The sequence below is a fragment of the Rhinoraja longicauda genome, chromosome 8 (genome assembly GCF_053455715.1).
Source record: "Rhinoraja longicauda isolate Sanriku21f chromosome 8, sRhiLon1.1, whole genome shotgun sequence".
In the NCBI taxonomy this organism is placed as follows: Eukaryota; Metazoa; Chordata; class Chondrichthyes; order Rajiformes; family Arhynchobatidae; genus Rhinoraja; species Rhinoraja longicauda.
Window position 1 is genome coordinate 15,172,320 of NC_135960.1, and position 21,036 is coordinate 15,193,355.

General features: G+C 45.1%; 1 protein-coding gene across 3 annotated transcripts in view; it reads right to left on the reverse strand.

Annotated features, from left to right (window-relative positions):
* Positions 1-21,036, reverse strand: part of lypd6 (LY6/PLAUR domain containing 6) — a 168,594-nt gene that overhangs the window by 60,093 nt on the left and 87,465 nt on the right. The window contains exons 1-2 of one of the 3 annotated variants that reach the window (XM_078404406.1): positions 15,252-15,510; positions 166-288 (exon numbers count right to left, since the gene is read on the reverse strand). The gene's annotated coding sequence lies outside the window, so the exon portion shown is untranslated. Of the gene's footprint in view, positions 1-165; positions 289-15,251; positions 15,511-21,036 lie in introns of those variants that run through there. The other 2 variants (XM_078404405.1, XM_078404407.1) reach the window with 2 other exon arrangements.

Below are 21,036 nucleotides of genomic sequence, written 5' to 3' on the forward strand. Positions count from 1 at the left end.
CAATGTCCATTGTCTTTTGAAGATTTAGTTACAATTAATCACAGTTAAAAATAAAATGACTCCCGTGCCATGTGCCGTGCCATCAATTGAAATAACAAACATGAAAATTAATCCATTCGCCAAACCAAACTCAAATGACGATTCCCCGAGTAATCGGTTACTAACCTCTCGATCTGATTTCGTGGGAGAAGGTTGTCTGCTCTTCACAGTCAGGTGGGGGTAATAGATCCTCTCCCATGAGAAGTGGTGCAAACCCCTCTGTAGCCACTTAGGCAATGCCTCCAGCACCTGCATCGACCAAACAGCAGAATATAAGGATGCCAGTTAGAAGCAGTGCAGTTATTCTGAGGGATCGTAGACACTATTTCGCTTTCAGAGTGGGGTAGCGAGACAGAATTTGATCTCCTCTGGCTCATGGAAAGCTGGGTGACGGCAAGCATAGAGACGGGGAGTTAATTACAGACCAGATGGATTTCAGCCCTTGTGACTATACAGTTGATGCTTTTAAATTCACTGTATTTTACCAGTGCAGGCAACGAACATTTCTCAGAGACTTCCACTCCACTGAGAACATTTTACAGATGATGACTTTTGAAGCTGACGTGGTATGAAAACAAATAGCGATGAAATTTAATCTTGTCATCCTTTCTTCCCCATTAAGTCAACAATGACAGACACAATGTAAGGAAAGAGCAGGCCGTTTTTAAAAGAATGCGGAGATCAACGAGGGGGAAGCAGAACTAATGGACAGGCTGGTAAATCTATCTGTTTGAGATAGGGATGAGACTTGACATAGCAGCCAGATTACTAACTGGGTCTGTCGAGCTCTGCACAGCAGACCGCAAGCATCATCTTTCTCGAGGAGTTTTTTAAATTTGGACGACTCTCTGATTAACCATTTCAACAGTCGGGCCTTTCTATCTCTTAGATAGACACAAAATGCTGGGATAACTCAGCGGGACAGACAGAATCTCTGGAGAGAAGGAGTGGGTGTTTGATCAAGAGCGGATGAAACGTACAGGACAAAGAATGGCATATCAGTGCAGTTGTTATTCGCCAGTCTTCAACATCCACAATTAACATCTAGGGCATGTGCAACAATAAAGCAAAATGGCACAACCTGTAAATGAGTGATTGAACTTCCGAGAATGGAGGCTATGCCGAGAAATTGTGATGCACACAATGTGGTCCACTGGGTGGGCATTTCCCATAGGGAGCGAATGGCCAAATCATTAGCTCTAGTGCTGCTTACAGGATGATCGCTGGTCGGTACGGACTCGATGGGCCAAAGGGCCCGTTTATGCACTGTACCTCTAAGGTCCAAAGTAAATAAACCCTGGCTGCCCCACCCCAACAAAACCACATGTCTGGCATTTTGATTGGGTCTGGTATCGAAAAGATTATAAATTAGACTCGGGTCTTTATAAATAAGTGCACAATAAGTACTTTGGTGCACATCTACCCAAAACCAAGCCTGCTAGGTGTTTTACTTCGTGGTCCGGTATCTGTTGTACCTTTGTTGAGACTCTGGACGGACCACAAGTACACGTGTTTAAAAGGTTATCATGCTGGAGCTTAAATCCAGGCTGTTTATTCCACGGCCACCTGGAACCAGAGTGGCCACCTAATCACCAAACCCTTATATACATGTTACTACACAGGCAAACAAAGTAGTCCTTGTGATACAACAAAGTAGTCCCTGCGATATCACAACACTAGGGAGATTATTAAACGTGTGTCACCTGCAAGCCATGTCAGAAAAATAAACACCTTCATGACGACTTGGGTTTGCGTTGATCATGATCACTACATTCTCATTTAGCTGAGAGTGTTCATAATTGATGGAAGAACCCCCACAAACTCATAATTTAACAGAAGTACAAGCATTGCGCTATTTAATCCAACACAAACTTTGCAGCCAATTGCATAGAACTGTACAGCACAGGAACAGCCCACAATGTCCATGCCAAACCTAATGCCACCTTAAACTAAAGATAGACACAAAAAGCTGGGGTAACTCAGCGGGACAGGCAGCATCTCTGGAGAGAAGGAATGGGTGACGTTTCAGGTCGAGACCCTTCTTCAGACTGGTTAGGGATAAGGAAAACGAGAGATATAGGTGGTGATGTGGAGAGATACAGAACAATGAATGAAAGATATGAAAAAAAGTACCGATGATAAAGAAAACAGGCCATTGTTAGCTGTTTGTAGGGTGAAAACGAGAAACTAGTGTGACTTGGGTGGGATAGAGAGAGAAAGAGGGAGAGAGAATGCCGGGGCTACCTGAAGTGAGAGAAATCAATATTCATACCACTGGGCTGTAAGCTGCCCAAGCGAAATATGAGATGCTATTCCTCCAATTTGCATTTAGCCTCACTCTGACAATGGAGGAGACCGAGGACAGAAAGGTCTCAGAAAGGAATGGGAAGGAGAATTAAAGTGTCCAGCAACTGGGAGATCAGGTAGGTTCAGGCGGGCCGAGCGAAGGTGTTCCGCGAAACGATCGCCCAGTCTGCGTTTGGTCTCGCCGACAATCTCTTCTGCCTGCATGCAATCCTTAGCCCTCTGTTCGCTGCATATGTTTGCCTATCTAGAAGCTTGTCGGATGCCACAATTGTATCTTCCTCCATCACCACACCTGACTGCACGTTCCAGGCAACCACCATTCTCTGTGTAAAAAAAATACTTGCCCCGCACATTTCCTTTGCACTTTGCCCCTCTCAAAGCTATGCCCTTTTGTCCTTGAGACTTCCACACTCGGGAGGAAAATAAGTTCTGTTGCCCCCTTCCTGCAGAAACGCAACCACTTCACACGAGGCTGGGACTTCTGTCTCCTAACTTACTTCCTCAGCCACCTGTTGCATTAAAAAAAACATGTGTTCATTGATAACTCTCATAATTAAGGCAGCTGAAACAAACAAAAAGTGAAACATTAGGGCCGGCAAGCCAGATGAAACATATTGTCTCCAGCAACATGGCAGGAAGCTTTGAATTCCATCATGGTGCACCTTATCATCAACTAATAAATTAAGTGGAGCGACATTTACATTTCGCACGAGGGAATGCCATTCCCTATACATAGGATGGCTCTGTTTCATTATAAAGCAATTACAAATCCTTTGCACGTGAACTGTTTTAAAAAAATAGTGACTTGAGAATTGCTAGCAAGCGCCAAGGAATCTCTGCACAGGTTTAATGCAGGCTCCCAGTAACAAAGCAGGAATGGAATTGGAAGCGGAGCGGCACGGTGGTGCAGCAGTGCAGTCGCTGCCTTACAGCGAATGCAGCGCCAGAAACCCGGGTTCGATCCTGACTACGGGTGCTGCCTGTACGGAGTTTGTCCGTTCTCCCCGTGACCTGCGTGGGTCTTCTCCCACACTCCAAAGACTTACAGGTTTGTAGGTTAATTGGCTTGGTAAATGTAAAAATTGTCCCTAGTGGGTGTAGGATAGTGTTAATATGCTGGGATCGCTGGACGGCACGGACCCAGTGGGCCAAAGGGCCTGATTCCACGCTGCATCTGTCAAACTAAAAACTAAAACAAAAGTTGTTATCTGTGGCTAGTGGTTCCAAAGTGGCATTTAGTTCATTTAGGCAGAAGTAAGTGCTGGACTTGTACTCACTCTAGCTTGTGAACATATTTTTCTTTGGAAAAAGACAAAGTGCTGGAGTAACTCAGCAGGTCAGGCAGCATCACTGGAGAACATGGAAAGACCAGTGATCGACGCACATTAACACTAATCTACACACACTAGGGACAATTTACAATTATATCACGCCAATTAACCTACAAACCTGCACGTCTGGGGTGTGGGAGGAAACTGGAGATCCTGGAGAAAACCCACGGAGGTCACAAACTTCATGCAGACAAGCAACTGTAGTCAGGATCGAACCCGGGTCTCTGGCACTGTAAGGCAACAACTCTACTGCTGCTCCACTCTGCCACCCAATAGATGAGGTTAGAGAAGGTGCAAGTGCACCTTGCCTCACCTGGACGGACTGCTAGGTTCCTAGATGGGTGTGAGGGAGAAGGTATACATTTGAAAGATTAATCCTCAGAAGTTCCCCCACACAAAATCGAAAGGCACGATATAATTACGCTTGGATGCCCAGTGTCATTCAAGATGGAAATGGAGCAATTTCTCCACTTAGAGTGCCATGATTATTTAGAATTAGAATCATTGAGACATACAAGCAGGCCATTTGTCCCATCAAGTCCGTGCCAAGCCCCACCCATTCACACTAATCCCATATTAATATCATTTTTTGTTCTCTTCCCCCTGTATACTCTTCCCAGTTTCTACCACTGTCCAGCACACCAGAGATAACTTAATGGCCAAATAACCTATCAACACACACATCTTTGCAAAATGACAGGAAATCAGAGCACCCAAAGTCAATGGAAGAACATGCAAACTCAACAAAGTCAGCATCAGAGGTCAGAATTGAACCTGGGTCTCTGGAGCTATGAGGCAATATCTGCAGTTTTGTTTTTTTATGGCCCAGGCTCTTAGATCCTTCATCTACCATCTGCATCAGTGTGAGCTTTCTAAATGTTACAAAAAGACTATAGATGATTACATTCAAGCCACCCACCGTGTTCAGATGCAGGTTAAAGGATATATTATTTAGTGTAAGATAAAGTCTGATACACAATAGTTCACAAAGGGATAGATGGGAGGTTAGGACCGCACTCTGGCTGGTGAGAGGACGGTTCAGTTCCTGATGACAGCTGGGAAGAAACTGTCCCTGAATCTGGAGGTGTGCGTTTTCAAACTTCCATACCTCTTGCCTGATGGGAGAAAGGGAGGGGGAGAAGGATTGACCGGGGTGAGACTGGTCCTTGATTAAAGATGCCTTTCACTCCATTCCTCGCCCTCACTTTGGCAATTCAGACCACCTGGCTGTGCTCCCTTTTCCTGCATATAGGCAGCAAATGTGTAGAAGAGCATATGTGTAGGAAGGAACTGCAGATACTGGTTCAAACTGAAGATAGACACAAAAAGCTGGAGTAATTCAACAGGACAGGCAGCATCTCTGGAGAGAAAACCCACGCGGTCACAGGGAGAACACACAAACTCCGTACAGACAGCACCTGTAGTCAGGATCGAACCCAGGTCTCTGGCGCTGCAAGCACTGCGCCACCACTACCGCCACCGCGTGCCACCAAGAAATGTAATTTCTCGGGACCCCAGTGGCCTTGGCAACATTGTAATCTCATTCACCCAGGCCGATGTTAGAAGATCCTTCATGAGGTTGAACCCTCGGGAAGCTTTTGGCCCCAGGACTCAACGTGTACTGTCTGGTGCCGGGAACCCACCTCAGGTACTGTGGGTCTTCTCTCAGTCATTACTTAACAAACAACAGCAAGGCACAAAATTCAAGAAAAACCTCGCAGTTCAGGTAGCATCTGTGGAGGGAGTATAAGAAGATAACTGCAGATGCTGGTACAAATCGAAGGTATTTATTCACAAAATGCTGGAGTAACTCAGCAGGTCAGGCAGCATCTCGGGAGAGAAGGAATGGGTGACGTTTCGGGTCGAGACCCTTCTCAGTCTGTGGAGGGAAATGGACAGTCAAAGTTTTTGGGTCACAATCCTTGTCCTGAAACGGATTGTTTGAGTTGAACAGCTGGTATCCACATCAAATAATTCTGCCTGGAATCCACCACTGTAATTGCTTTTCCCAACCCAGCAGATCATTGAAAAAAAAGCAGACACAAAATAAATCCACGTTATTGTACTTCAAATACATTCCCCTGTGTACTAAGTGAAAAACTAAATTGCAGGTAATAATCAGTAATAAATGTCTTTGTGGCTACATGTCATTTTTAAGCACATTTTGGATGCGTTCTCTCCCTCTCATAACCCTGAACAAAAGACTGCATGCCAAGGAAAGTAGCCCTGATTTAAAAGTCGCCTGGGAATTCAAAAGCTGTCAAAGCCCTGAGGGCTCTCTTACCAACAATCTGGCTCCTTCGGTTACATTACCTTTGAGTAACAGTAATTAGCTGCCCATGATGAGAATATTTGCTTCTTGTGTGTCGGGACGGCAAGCCTTGTTAAAAAGTCTACCACTGACTGACTCCTAAATGGGGTGGCCTGAAATTTGTGTTTTATTGCCCATTGAAATACTGCCTTTATTTGTATCCAGCCAGTCTTCATCATTAGCTGAGAGTCTGATATTTATCCTACCAATGAAGAACTCCACAAATCAAAACAATCAAGGCAAGAATTGTGGTGCAGACAGAGCAGGGTAATTGCTGTTTATTCTGCTCCCAACATTTCCAAAATGCATCTTCTGTGAATTAGCATCATCACAAAGCTCAAACCTAAATGGAAGACCATTGCGGCAGCTTTAATTGTAAATGTGCTCCTCAGGTACAGAAAGACGTCAAGGCAATTTACAAAAGACCAAAAGGGAAAGGCGCCCTGAGCTGAACAGGAGTCGCGAGGGTTGCTAATGGGAAAGGTGGTCAGGAGGGAGGCTGGCTGATCAAAAGAAAAGAGAGAGGAGACTGCAAAATGGCAGAGGGATTTGGAAAGCAGCACTTCAGAGGGTGGTGTTTGACAGGAGGGGAGAACCATGAAAAAAGCAGGCCACCAACAACAAAGGAGTCTGAAGTATTATTGCGAATTACACCGATGGCATGCATTTATATGGCACCTGTACTGCAGAGAGTCCATCTACAGCCACTGTACAGGAAAGCAATCAGACAGAAAGCTGCACAAACCAACGATCTATCGGCATCTGAAAACTCGGTCAAAACTGCAGAGATTAAGGGATTATTTTAATAGGAAGGGCAGGAGACATGAGACAGCCTATTTAATCCCCCAAACGCCACATTTCAATGAAAGCAGATGCTTTTCATGCCATAACTATAGGCTACGGATTTTCTATCCTCAAAGTGATAAAACTGAATTCGGCAAATGAGTCAAAACACAGACTGGCCTTCCTGGAAGACTCTACACAATAGAGGGGGGAAAAAACGATTTTTTTGTTAAGGTCAAAATGATAACACAACCCTCAGGGTTTCCTATGAATCAGTCACAACTTGCTTGTATATTAACTCTTTCTCCGATTGAGTGGTTGACACCAACTGTTCACCGCACTGCCTGTCCAGTTTAAAGATTTCTTCTTGTTGAAGAATAGATGCATCCTGCATTTTGACTGCCCCTAATGGTCTCTTTTTCCTAATTAAGACATAAAGCTAATGAACGCAGGCCGCTGCCAGGTTAAGCTTCTGCACGGATAGCTTCCTTAATTTTTGGTCTCTTCTGCTCTGATCACAATTGTAGGTTGTGAACTTCAATAAAAGATCGTAATCCCAACCATGGGACTGAGTGGAGCAGAAGATCATTGTGAAATAAACATTGCTGCAGGCTCCCAAGACCACAATAAATGAACACTGGCTGGATATTCGTCATGGAATAGACACTAAACTGTTCCGAAGTCTCGCAATTAAGACTTTATTACAAAACTACACTGAAACTGCCTCCACATTGCATGCAGTCCTCTCTCAAAAGCATCCACCTCAGTTACGTCCCTTCAGCGACTTTGTTAACAGCAGGAGTCTTAAATAGACCCTGAGTTTTGTTTTGGAAGTCAATCTCACCAATATTGTGAAGATAGGCACAAGGTGCTGGAGTAACTCAGCAGGTCAGATAGCATCTCTGGAGAAAAAGCATGGGTGATGTTTCGGGTCGGGGCCTTCCCTCAGAATGCCCACTATTTTCAAGAAAAGTCCCAACCCAAAACATCACCCATCCTTTTTCTCAAGAGTTGCTTGCAAAACTGCAACTGAGTCGCTGAGTTATTCCAGCACTATGTGTCTATCTTTGGTATATACCAGCATCTGCAGTTCCTATCTACACATCTCACCAATATTGTCTTAACTGGACCCTGCTGTCGATATTGTCCACAAATTTGTCCACAATGGTAATGACAGTATGTGATACAAAAGATTCATAAAAGCTTTGAGAAAGAGGACTAAGAGTAAATCATAAAGCTTCTCAAGCCTGCTCTGCCATCTAATAAGATGGTGGTTGATCTGACTGAATGATCAACTGGGTTGGTCTCTTCACCTGCAATATATCATGCTCCTTTACCAATTTGCGTGTATTGTTTGCATATTTTCACAATGCACAGCTCGAAAAGAACGTCGATTATTGTAGTCATTAGGTCTCCGCTGACCTGTAGTCTGGGTACAACAATGTATCAGAGGCATGCTGCATATACAAAATGAAGGAAAACTGCATATAAACATACACTGCTCATTTTTTTTTTAAACGAAATAAATTCATGCAATCGACCTCAAAGTGATGGAGCAAATCAGCGGGTCAGGCAACATCCCCTAAGGACATGGATCGGCGTTATTTATTTCAGGTTGAGACCTTTATTCAGACTGAAGCAGACAGCTACACTAAGACACCAGTAAGTCTATGCTCATTGTAAGATCCCCACGACTTGGAACTGCCTCCACATTGCATGTAGCCCTCTCTCAAAAGCATCCATCTCCGTTCTAACCATTTAGCAACTTTGTAAATAGCAGGAGTCTTAAATAGACCCTGAGTTTTATTTGGAAGTCAATCTCACCAACATTGTCTTTGCTGGTCCCAATCGATACCCAGGGTAGAACTTTTTCCACTGTGGAGAGAATTCTACAACTAGTGGGTATAGGCTTAAGGGTAGAGGAGAGAGATTTAAGAGGGACTCTGGGGGCAATTTCTTCACTCAGAGGGGAGTCCTTACCTGGAATGAGCTGCCAGAGGAAGCTACAGAAGCAGATACAATGACATTTAGAACACATTTGGACAGATACATGGATAAGGTTGAGAGGGCTATTGGCCAAATGCAGGGAGATGGGACTAGCACAGTATGGTGACTTGGTCAGCATGGTCAAGGTGAGCAGACGGGTCTATTTCCGTGCTGTATGCGTCTATGCTAGCAGCTTGAAGCAGCACCTGTTGCTACTCATCTGGTTTATGGGCTCTAGCGGTAGTGCCACAGCTTATGGTTTATGAACTGCCTTTCATTTGCTGTTCAAATGGATTATATTTCTCCTCAGAACAGCCTGTTCCCAAGGTTTGTAAATGGTTTGCAACTTCAGAGTTGAAGTGATGCCCTTTTACCCGAAGGAATAATAATAGATCGTCCTCCTTTAGCATTGGATATAAAATACATTTTACTTTGGAACACCTCACCCTGATATTCTTCTCTTGCAATCAGGTGAGTGATTCCATAGTATCCACCGCAAGACCTTTTGACATTTAAACCTTTGCGACACACACCATTTACGCCTTTGGCATTATGCGACCAACTACTTCCTGCCAAACCCACTTCAACATTAGACTCAGCCAGGGAAAGCATAAGTTGGCACCAGTTAAGGTGCTCCACCAAGCTGGGTTTGATCCAGTATTTCTAGTGTTATTTGTGTGGAGTTTTGCACATCATAACTTTAATTTACTTTGGAGATTCAGCATGGAAACAGGTCCTTCGCCCACCAAGTCTGTGCCAACCAACAATCACCCGTACACTATAGTTCTATCCTACATATCAGGGATAATCTGTAGAGGCCAATTAACTTACAAACCTCTATGTCTTTGGAATGTGGGAAGAAACTGGAACGCCCAGACAAAACCCACGCGGTCACAGGGAGAACGTATAAACTCTGCAGAGACCCCACCCGTAGTCAGGATCGAACCCGGATCGCTGGCGTTGTGAGGCAGCAACTCGACCACTGCACCACTCTTGCCGGCCTATACCTGTGACTCACAAAGTAGGTTAATTGGCTATTGTAGGCTGCTTCTACTATAGATGAATCCCGGGAGAATCCAGAGAGTGTTGGTAGGCATGTGATAGGTTATAGCGTAATAGGATCAATGGGCCAAATGCTAATTTCTACATTATAATGAAGCACGAAGAAGGTAACATCGCCATTAACAACTCAGTGGGCTTGTTCACCGTTTCCATCTCAGAATTATGCTCAGGGGTGAAACTTTATCACATTTAACAAGTATCATCTTCCTACTGCTTGTCCTCAACTTGCTCCATCAAACATTACGGCTGCATGGTGGCGCAGCGGTAGAGTTGCTGCCTTACAGCGACCCGGGTTCGATCCCGACTACGGGTGCTGTCTGTAAGGAGTTTGCACGTTCTTCCCGAGACCTGCGTGGGTTTTCTCCAGGTGCTCCCACACTCGAGAGGTGCGGGTTTGTAGGCTAATTGGCTTGGTTAAAATTGTAAATTGTCTCTCATTTGTGTAGGATAGTGTTAGTGTGCGGGGATCGCTGGTCAGCATAGACTCGGTGAGATGAAGGGCCTGGTTCCTAGCTGTATCTCTAAACTAAACTACATTTACTGTAATAAATAAGTAGTTCCACTTGAATTCTTTCAAACTGCAGACCACATGTTTGGCAATCTTTCAAAACCCAATTTAGAAAGATCTGAAAAGTATAGCTTTTTTGCAATGTGTTCACAAATAATTCCTGATTGGCAAACTTGTGGACCTAGAAAATCTACGAATGAGCCAGATTTAAACATCTTTTAAAGCTCTTCACTGAATTCTTGTACAAGATCTCAAATCTAATTTAAGGCACCAGAATACATCAACTGTTCATATATTGCTCACCATACTACCAACATCATCACCAGATTTCTCATTCCCAGGATCTCAACAACATAATTTGACTTCAAAAATATTTCCTCTTGTTGCATATACAAAACCAAGTCATTCACCCATCTCAAGCTCCCCAATATATCCAATGTGTCCACTTGCATCAACGTTGTTTCATTTCGTGAACTGCAATCCTTATTGTCTTCACAGTGAATCATTGTCCTGCCACCCTTAACAATAGCAACATCACAAAATCAATGTGTTCAATGCATTGTTATAGAGTCGTACAGCTTGGAAACAGATCCTTCAGCCCAATTTGCCCGCACTGGCAAAACATGTCCCATCTACACTAGTCCCACCTGCCCGCATTTGGCCCATATCCCTCCAAACCTGTCATATCCATGTGTCTGTCTAAATGTTTCTTGAACGTTACGATAGTACCTGCCTCTACTCCGGCAACTCGTTCCATACACCCACCACCGTTTGTGTAAATAAGTTAGCCCTCAGTTAGGGGCGGCACGGTGGGGCAGCGGTAGAGCTGCTTCCTTACAGCGCCGGAGACCTGGGTTTGATCCCAACAACAGGTGCTGTCTATACAGAAGGCAGTGGAGGCCAATTCTCTGAATGCATTCAAGAGAGAGCTACATAGAGCTCTTAAGGATGGTGGAGTCAGGGGGTATGGGGAGAAGGCAGGAACGGGGTACTTGATCAGCCATGATCACATTGAATGGTGGTGCTGGCTCGAAGGGCCGAATGGCCTACACCTGCACCTATTGTCTATTGTCTATAAGGAGTTTGTACGTTCTCCCCGTGACCGCGTGGGTTTTCTCCGAGATCTTCGGTTTCCTCCCACACTCCAAAGATGTACAGGTTTGTAGGTTAATTGGCTTGGTATAAGTGTAAATTGTCCCTAGTGTGTGTAGGATAGCGTTAACGTGCGGGGATCACTGGTCGGTGCGGACTCGGTGGGCCGAAGGGCCTGTTTCCACGCTATCTCTAAGCTAAACGAAACTAAATTCAGGTTCCTCTTCACTCTTCCCTCGTCCGTCCCCCCCGTCCCCCCCCCAACTTAAACCAATGTCCTCTCATTTTCAATTCCCCTACTCTGGGCAACACTTTCCAGTTTTGAGACTCAAATAGCATAGATGCAATGAAAGGAAATCTAGTATTGACATATTTGTGTCAGGTATGCAGAGATACAATGAAAAAAATCTTCATTGTATATACCATCTCAGAGTACAATCCATACACGAGTATAATTAAACCTCATGTGAGTCCATCAGATCGTACAAAGAAAGGAAACGAGTGATGAATACAGCGTTACAGCAACAGAGAAAGTGCAGATAAAAAAAGTGCCAGGGCCACAACGAGGTACATTGGGAAATCGGGACTACATCCTTAGTTTGTAACAGATCCATTCAGTAATTCAGTACAGTGGGTGGTGCAAGTGTTCAGCTTTTGTATCTTCTGCCCGAAGGCAGAGGGAAGAGAGAATAACCGGGGTGTAAGCGGTCCTTGATTTTGTTGGCTGCGTTCCCCAGACAGTGTGAAGTGTAGATGGAGTTGAGGGTCAGATGGTTTGCCTGATGTTGCGGGCTGCACCACAACTCTCTGCAATTTTTCTTCCTTTCCCTATCCCCTCCTCAATCCCACACTCATCGTCTCAATCCCACATTTCACTTTTATCCCTACTCTCCCCATCCCCCCTATCCCTTTCCACCAATATCCCTCCCACTGGCTTTACATCTCACTCCTCTTCTCTCCTCATCAGACACCCTTTTGTCTCCTTTGTCACTTACTCCACCCATCTGCAAACAAAACCCCCTTGCCTGTATCCACCTATCACTCTCCGGACTTTGTCTCTTTTCCAGCTTTCTAACCCTTACATTTATCCGTCTGAAGAAGGGCCCCAACACAAAATGTTGCCTATCAATTTCCATAGATGCCGCCTGACCCGTTGAGCTCCTTCAGCACCTCACGTTTTGCTCAAGATTCCAGTATCTGTGGCAGCACAGTGGCGCAACTGGTAGAGCTGCTGCCTCACGGTGGCGCAGCGGTAGAGTTGCTGCCTTACAGCGAATGCAGCGCCGGAGACTCAGGTTCGATCCTGACTACGGGTGCCGTCTGTACGGAGTTTGTACGTTATCCCCGTGACCTGCGTGGGTTTTCTCCGAGATCTTCGGTTTCCTCCCACACTCCAAAGACGTACAGGTATGTAGGTTAATTGGCTGGGCAAATGTAAAAATTGTCCCTAGTGGGTGTAGGATAGTGTTAATGTGCGGGGATCGCTGGGCGGCGCGGACCCGGTGGGCCGAAGGGCCTGTTTCTGCACTGTATCTCTAAATCTAAAATCTAAAATCACAGTGCCAGAGACCTGGGTTTGTTCCTGACCTTAGGTGCTGTCTGTGTGGAGTTTCTACATGGGTTTTGCATGGGTTTTCTCCAGGTGCTCCGATTTCCTCCCACATCCCAAAGACACCCAGGTTTGGAGGTTCATTGTTCTCCATAAATTGCCCCTAATGCGTGAGGTGTGGATGAGAAAATGGGATAACATAAAAATAGTGTGAACGGGTGATCGGTGGACTTGGTGGGCCAAAGGCCCTGTTTCCCTGCTACATCCCGAAACTAAAATCTGCAGTTCCTTGTGTCTGTGCAATTTCTTGCAGTCATGGGCAGGAAACTGGCAAAAATACAAGGAAGGCATAAGTAAGAGGACATGCTGATATGTTTAGAGGGCAGGAGAAGGGAAAAGCACATAAGCACTGGAAAGTGGGCTGTTCATGTGCAATAAATATTTTATGAGACATTAACAGAACAGTTCTGCAGCCAGCAACAGTAGAGTTTCTCCAGTGGCTACAAGACTCTCATTATGAACCATTGGCTCAGCATCTGTCCGATCAGTCCAAGAGGTACTCAGGCACTTGCACATTCACCTGCGCAACTTCAAAACCTCCAGCTTTGTGCATTAGGGCATTTATAGGAGGCCCACACAATCTTTCAACACAAGGTCACGTTAAATATGGCAACCTGCATATACTGCATCCTGATGCGCCTGCTATAAAAATATACCATTCTCTTTTTGTTAATACCAAAGGTGCCAGCCTAACATCCAGAGGAAGAACATTAACGAGGCAGCATTAATTGCAGAAGCACACCATCCTGATCACCAACACCAGGGGCAGCACGGTGGCACAGTTGCTGCATACCAGAGCTTGCAGCACCAGAGACCCGGGTTTGAACCTGACTACGGGTGCTGTCTGTACTGAGTTTGTACGTTCTCCCCGTGACCGCATGGGTTTTCTCAGAGATCTTTGGTTTCCTTCCACACTCCAAAGACGTACAGGTTTGTAGGTTAATTGGCTTGGTATAAGTGAAAACTGTCCCTAGTGTGTGTAGAGCAATGTTAATGTGCGGGGATCACCGGTCGGTGCGGATGGTGGGCCAAAGGGCCTGTTTCCACTCGGTAACTCTAAACTAAACTAAACTAAAGAGTTGGCGATATAAAGATCAGAGACATTTGGGAGTACACAGATGAGAGACCCCTTAACCAAGGCACCTCAAAGAATATTGCACACCTGTATATGTAACTCCATAAAACTATAAAAATGAAGTGCGACAGATGATTAGGGTTGCCAACTTCCTAACACCCAAATAAGGGACAAAATCTGACGTCACCACCCGCGCCCCATGTGACCTCATCCATCCAGCATCCACGTGCTCCCGCTTCATCAATGGCGGCCGCCCGGGCCGGGAGGCGGGTTGCTACGCAACCTTCGTTAGTCAAACACACTCGGCCCTGCTCCCCTAACACACTCCGTTAGCCTACACTGTCTGGGCCTACAGCGGCCCCCGGGCCTACAGATACGGGACAAGGGCGGTCCCATATGGGACAAACAAATTTAGACCAAAATACGGGATGTCCCGGCTAATATGGAACAGTTGGCAACCCCACAGATGATGCCTTAGTCAAATCTATTTAAAAATCTGCAACACCACAGAAAATAAAAGGGTCTCGACCCAAAACGTTACCTATTCCTTTTCTCCAGAGATGCTGCCTGACCCGCTGAGTTCCTCCAGTATTTTGTGTCTATTGTTTTCCCATTGGATTCTTAGCCCATTGTGTTCAGTAGGTGAAGGCACCAGTATAGAATGCAGCACAGAAATATATGGAGATGCCATTGCCAATTCTTCATTTATTGCACACGTACACCAAGCTTGTGTTTAAAAAACATATTCGCTGAATAAACAAGATAGCATGCAACACAGACCAACATTGTGGTGAGTAGTTTTGCAGAAGATCACAAAGAGAAAGCACCACAATCACACAATTTGAAAGCTGTAAAAACCAAAGCACATTCCCAGTAAGAAAATTCAATGTCATTCATTCAAAACTTTGCTGAAAGCAACAAATCTTCGGGGCGAGACAAGCTTTGACAAATGCAATACATGCAATGTCAGGATGATTTTGCTGAAGCCATTCAGTAAAACTTAAATGGTTTACTTAGCAATTTGGCAACAGAGTCACGAATCAATGTGGAGCATTGCCACCGTGTCACGGATAAACACAAGAGTAATCCATCTCACTCAGCAAACAGTGCCAGGACAAGGAGGGAGATCAATCATTGCCTTTCCTTACCTCTCAAGCAAGCCTATGGTTTAAATCGCAAATTTGTTTTTATTCTACAGACCACGGTCGCGGTTTTTACATGAAGACGGCGTTGCTCGACTGCAGTGGGAAGTGTCGTCTGTGGCTGCTCCTTCAGCTCCTGATTTGAAGTGCCGTGCAGCCTTATGTTCAGCCCGTGCATACTCCTGTCAGCCGGAGTAACCAATCGACATTCCCAGTGGGCGGCTGAGCAGAAGGCCTGCCCTCCAATAGGCTGCCAATTAGCACGGCAGCCTAATCAGCGACAAAACCAGCACTCCCGAAGCAACTCTCTCCGTTCATCATTGCTCAAAACTGTGAATGAAGTCATCTGCTTCCTCTTAACAAATCCTCTGAGGGCACTTTAAATGTTGCTAACCTGATACATGTTTCTGCCGAGGGCTGTTCCTCGATTCTTTTATACGTACCTAGTTTTTCCCCTTATCAGCTACTCTACGCCCAGCACAATGTCGAACTCACTGACTGGCTGTTACGTCCCGCCTAATTAACCCATTGATTCCAAAGAACCTTTCCTCCAACCCCATACCCAGCCACTTAATCGAATTGGTAGCCTTTTTGTGGTACAGGTCGACTGAAACTTGTGCATTTATAAGTGTGAGTTTAAACCTTAACAATTTCTATCTTGACATCACAACCCCATGGGATTAAAGGAGCCTGTATAGAATTAGTAAAACTCAAGGAAATTATAGGTATGTGCAGGAAGGAACTGCAGATGCTGGTTTAAACCGAAGATAAACACAAAAAGCTGGAGTAACTCAGCGGGTCTCGACCCGAAACGTCACCTATTCCTTTTCTTCAATGATGCTGTCTGGCCCGCTGAGTTACTCCAGCATTTTGTGTCCTTCTTCAAATAAGTGATATGTTGATTTTTGGTTTCCCACTGCCTAAACTGCAGAAGCCAAATGCAAAGTGGCCTTAAGCATAATAATCTTAGTCCTAGAAGTTCCTCTGAGCAACTGCAAAATAGACAATGCTGGGCTTGTTAGCTTAAGCTTAACCCAGTGTAGAGAATATGGTGCACATTTCTGGCTTTCCTGGCATGTTCTGTGGGATGTTATTTGTGTTCGCATCTTCTCCAGCATAGAGCACAACCAAATGATGCCAACTATAACGCAACATCCCCATTCACTGTATCTCAGTACAAGTGACAATAAGGTCATAAGGTCATAAGTATTGGAGTAGAATTAGGCTATTCGGCCCATCAAGTCTATTCTACCATTCAATCATGGCTGATCTATCTCTCCTAACCCCATTAAACTAAATAAACTACACACAAATTTCATGCCCATTGCGATCTTCAATCTCACTGGTTTGAAAGGACAGCAACATCTATTTACTCACTCGTGTCTTTCTCAGAGAAATCTGCTCCTGGTTATCTGAACCAGGATAAAGCTTGATTGTATTCTTGTCACAAATTTAACATTGGAGATCTCTTTGTTCAAAGAATTTTCAGGAACATCAATAGGCTAAAGTATAATGTGGTTTTAATGGCATTAAAGCAACTTTGGGTCTTACTTTGAGTTTAGTTTATTGTCACTTGTACTGAGGTACAGTGAAAAGCTTTTGTTGCATGAAAACCAGCCAGCGGAAAGATAACATGATTACAAACGAGTTTCCTCATAGTATACAAATACATGATAAAGGGAATAACATGAATAATGTTTTGTACAAGACAAGGACCAGTAAAGTTCGATCAAAGATAGTCCAAGGGTCTCCAATGAGGTGGATAATAGCTCAGGAATGCTCTCTCGTTGTTGGTAGGATGGTTCAATTGTCAGATTACAGATGGGAAGAAACTGCCCCTGAATCTGGAGGTGTGCGCTTTAGACAATGGACAATAGACAATAGGTGCAGGAGTAGGCCATTCGGCCCTTCGAGCCAGCACCACCATTCAATATGATCATGGCTGATCATTCTCAATCAGTACCCCGTTCCTGCCTTCTCCCCATACCCCCTGACTCCGCTACCCTTAAGAGCTCTATCTAACTCTCTCTTGAATGCATTCAGAGAATTGGCCTCCACCTCCTTCTGAGGCAGAGAATTCCACAGATTTACAACTCTCTGACTGAAAAAGCTTTTCCTCATCTCCGTTCTAAATGGCCTACCCCTTATTCTTAAACTGTGGCCCCTGGTTCTGGACTCCCCCAACATTGGGAACATGTTTCCTGCCTCTAACGTGTCCAACCCTTTAATAATCTTATATGTTTCGATAAGATCCCCTCTCATCCTTCTAAATTCCAAGTCTAATCGCTCCAGTCTTTCAACATACGACAGTGCCGCCATTAACATAGTAAACCTACGCTGCACGCCCTCAACAGCAAGAATATCCTTCCTCAAATTTGGAGACCAAAACTGCACACAGTACTCCAGGTGCGGTCTCTCACTCGGGCCCTGTACAACTGCAGAAGGACCTCCTCATACTTATATACCTTTCCATACTTCTATACCTCTTGCCTGATGGGAGAGGGGAGAAGAGGGATAGCATGCAACAAAAAAGCTTTTCATCAGTACACGTGACAATAATAAACTAACACTGAAAGTAAATATAGAGGTGCAGGGGTCGGCCTGCGCTGGGTCAAGGGCTCGTGATAAGGGTGAAGGGGATTGGAGGGGGTGGGGGGAGGAAGAGGTGGTTGGATAAAGAGGGCCCTTCGCAGGGGATGGAAGAGCCCATCTGAAGTCCTGTGAATTCAGCTCCAGATCTTCCTTGCTTCCGAGACACTTAATAATAATAATAATAATAATAATAATAATAATGCATTATATTTATATAGCGCTTTTCATATACTCAAAGACGCATAGTTACAGAGATTTAGAGAACATAGGGAAATGAATAAATAGATAAATAAGTAAATAAGTAAACGAACAGAGAAAGGAGACAGAAGGTGAGGTGACCTTCAGTGGTTGAAGGCAGTGCTGAACAGGTGAGACTTCAGCGATGTTTTGAATGTGGTGAGTGTGGAGGAGTCTCTAACGGTTTGGGGTAGTGAGTTCCATAGGGTGGGAGCAGCGATGGAGAAAGCCCTGTCCCCCCAGGATCTGAGTTTGGTCCGGATGTGGGGGGATAGGAGATTGGCAGCAGCAGAGCGGAGGGTGCAGGTGGGAGTGTGCCTGTGGAGGAGGTCGGTCAGATAGGATGGGGCCAGGTTATGGAGGGCTTTGTAGGTTATGAGGAGGATTTTGTACTGGATTCTCTGGGGGATGGGGAGTGACAGTGGTGACTTCAATACAGCATTGATCCATTGCATGTACTTGCAGCAGCTAGCATTCATCATAATAATGCAGTATCTAAAGCCAGCTCTTAAAGGGACATACCACCATGCGACCAGCACTTTCCAACTACTGCAGTGTGTTGTTACTGAATGCAAATGGTACCAGGAAGAAAATGGTGAAGGGCAGTACTTGCAGGATGCATGACTTTTGTTAATGGTGGCCATGGAGACCCAAGAACTCTGCAGAAAAATAAGTCTTCTCTGGGAGCTTGGGTGGCCTGTCTAATGCAGCAGTGAGCAGCAGACTAAGAGAAGTGCCTTGGAGCAGCAGGCTTGAAAGCCGAGAACAACTGTGACCTTGACCCCCACAAGCTAAGCATTTGAGCGTACATGAGGCAGTATTGGAGGATGTAGGAAATCACAGACTGCACTAATAACAAGGAACGCATTTAAGCATTGACCATTTAAATGCAAAATTTCTGGGGAAACATGCTAAGTTTTTACTTAGTATTTGGGACAGAACCAAACAAGTCAAGTCAAGTCAATTTTATTTGTATAGCACATTTAAAAACAACCCACGTTGACCAAAGTGCTGTACATCAGTTCAGGTACTAAGAAACGAACATACAACGGCACACAAACATAACAGCACATACATAAACAGTTCACAGCGCCCCCTCAGAGGGCCTCAAACGCTAGGGAGTAGAAATAGGTTTTAAGCCTGGACTTAAAGGAGTCGATGGAGGGGGCAGTTCTGAAGGGGAAAGGGATGCTGTTCCACAGTCTCGGAGTTGCAAATGCAAAAGCGCGATCACCCCTGAGCTTAAGGCTAGACCGCGGGATAGTGAGCTGCCCCAAATCGGCCGACCTGAGGGATCTGGAGATAGAGTGGTGGGTTAGAAGATTTTTGATATGGGGGGGGGGGGGCAAAATATCCTAAACAAGAATATTTTAGGACATATTACGTAGGTTATAAAGAGTGTGAAAAGAGAGGAAGAGATTCTCAGAAATGTACAGAGTTTAGGCAGCTGAATACGCAGTCAGGAATGGTGAAATGATTATGCCTGAGAATGATCATGCCGATATCTTGAAGGTTCAGGGAAACACGGTGGCACAGCTAGTAGAGCTGCTGCCTCAAAGCACCAGAGTCCAGGGTCCGATCCTGACCTTGGGCGTTGTCTGTGTGGAGACCGCATATTTTCACTTGACTGTGTCGGTTTCCTCCGGGTTCTCCGATTTCTTTGCACATCTCAATGACGGGCTAGTTTGTAGGTTGTTAACTGCCTTTGTAAATGGCCCCTAGTGTGCAGCAAGCAAATGTGAAAGTGGGATAACATTGATCAAAAATAGATTTTCACTGTGCCTCGCTCGGTACACGTGACAGTAAACTAAACTAAAGTGAACAGGTCGACACGGACTCAGTGGGTGAAAGGGCCAGATTCCCTGCTATATCTTTCAATCAGTTAATTTCAGATTCCATCACAGGAAGAGTAAGATTATGATGGGAAGGATACGGAGGGATTTGTATAAAAAGCAAAAAGATAATTTTTAAATCATGCAACAAGCTCAAGGGCATTGTGATGAGTGGGCCCTTGTGCATAATGAAACTAGGGCCTTAACATTTCGGATTAAAGTAAAATGGGATGTGGTTTTTATTGCAAAATAAGTTACAGAGTTTAAGATTTAGATTTTTTTAGATTTAGAGATACAGCACAGAAACAGGCCCTTCGGCCCACCGGGTCCGCGCCACCCAGCGATCCCCACACATTAACACTATCCTACACCCACTAGGGACAATTTTTACACTTGCCCAGCCAATTAACCTACAAACCTGTACGTCTTTGGAGTGTGGGAGGAAACCGAAGATCTCGGAGAAAACCCACGCAGGTCACGGGGAGAACGTACAAACTCCGTACAGTACAGCACCCGTAGTCAGGATCGAACCCGAGTCTCCGGCGCTGCATTCGCTGTAAGGCAGCAACTCTACCGCTGCGCCACCGTGCCGCCCTCAAGATGAGGGAGATTGTGTTGCAATTTTACAAGGTGTTGGCAAAGGCACACCTGGAACACTGTGCACAGTTTTGGTCCCCTTCCAGAAAAAAAGGATTATGTAGCATTGGAGGCAGTCCAAAGGAGATTAATCAAGCTAATTTTTGCAATGAGATTTTGTCCGATCACGAAAGGTTAGATACCCGAGGTTGTATTCCCTGGAATTTAAAAGAATAAAGAGAGACCTTATTCAAACATATACAGACGCTTCTTCACTTGCGTAGGGGCTACGCCTTGCATAATAAGCAAGGCGTGACAAAAGTCGGAAGCTGAGGTAAATTTACTTTTCGACGCAGAGACCACATGGGAGCTGTGACGTGGAGACCACACACTGAACCTTTTTTTTCCTCTCGCGTTTATTATATTGTTTACAGTGTACCATGTTTACATATTCTGTTGTGCTGCTGCACAAGGGCGGCACGGTAGCGCAGCGGTAGAGTTGCTGCTTTACAGCGAATGCAGCGAATGCAGCGCCGGAGACTCAGGTTTGATCC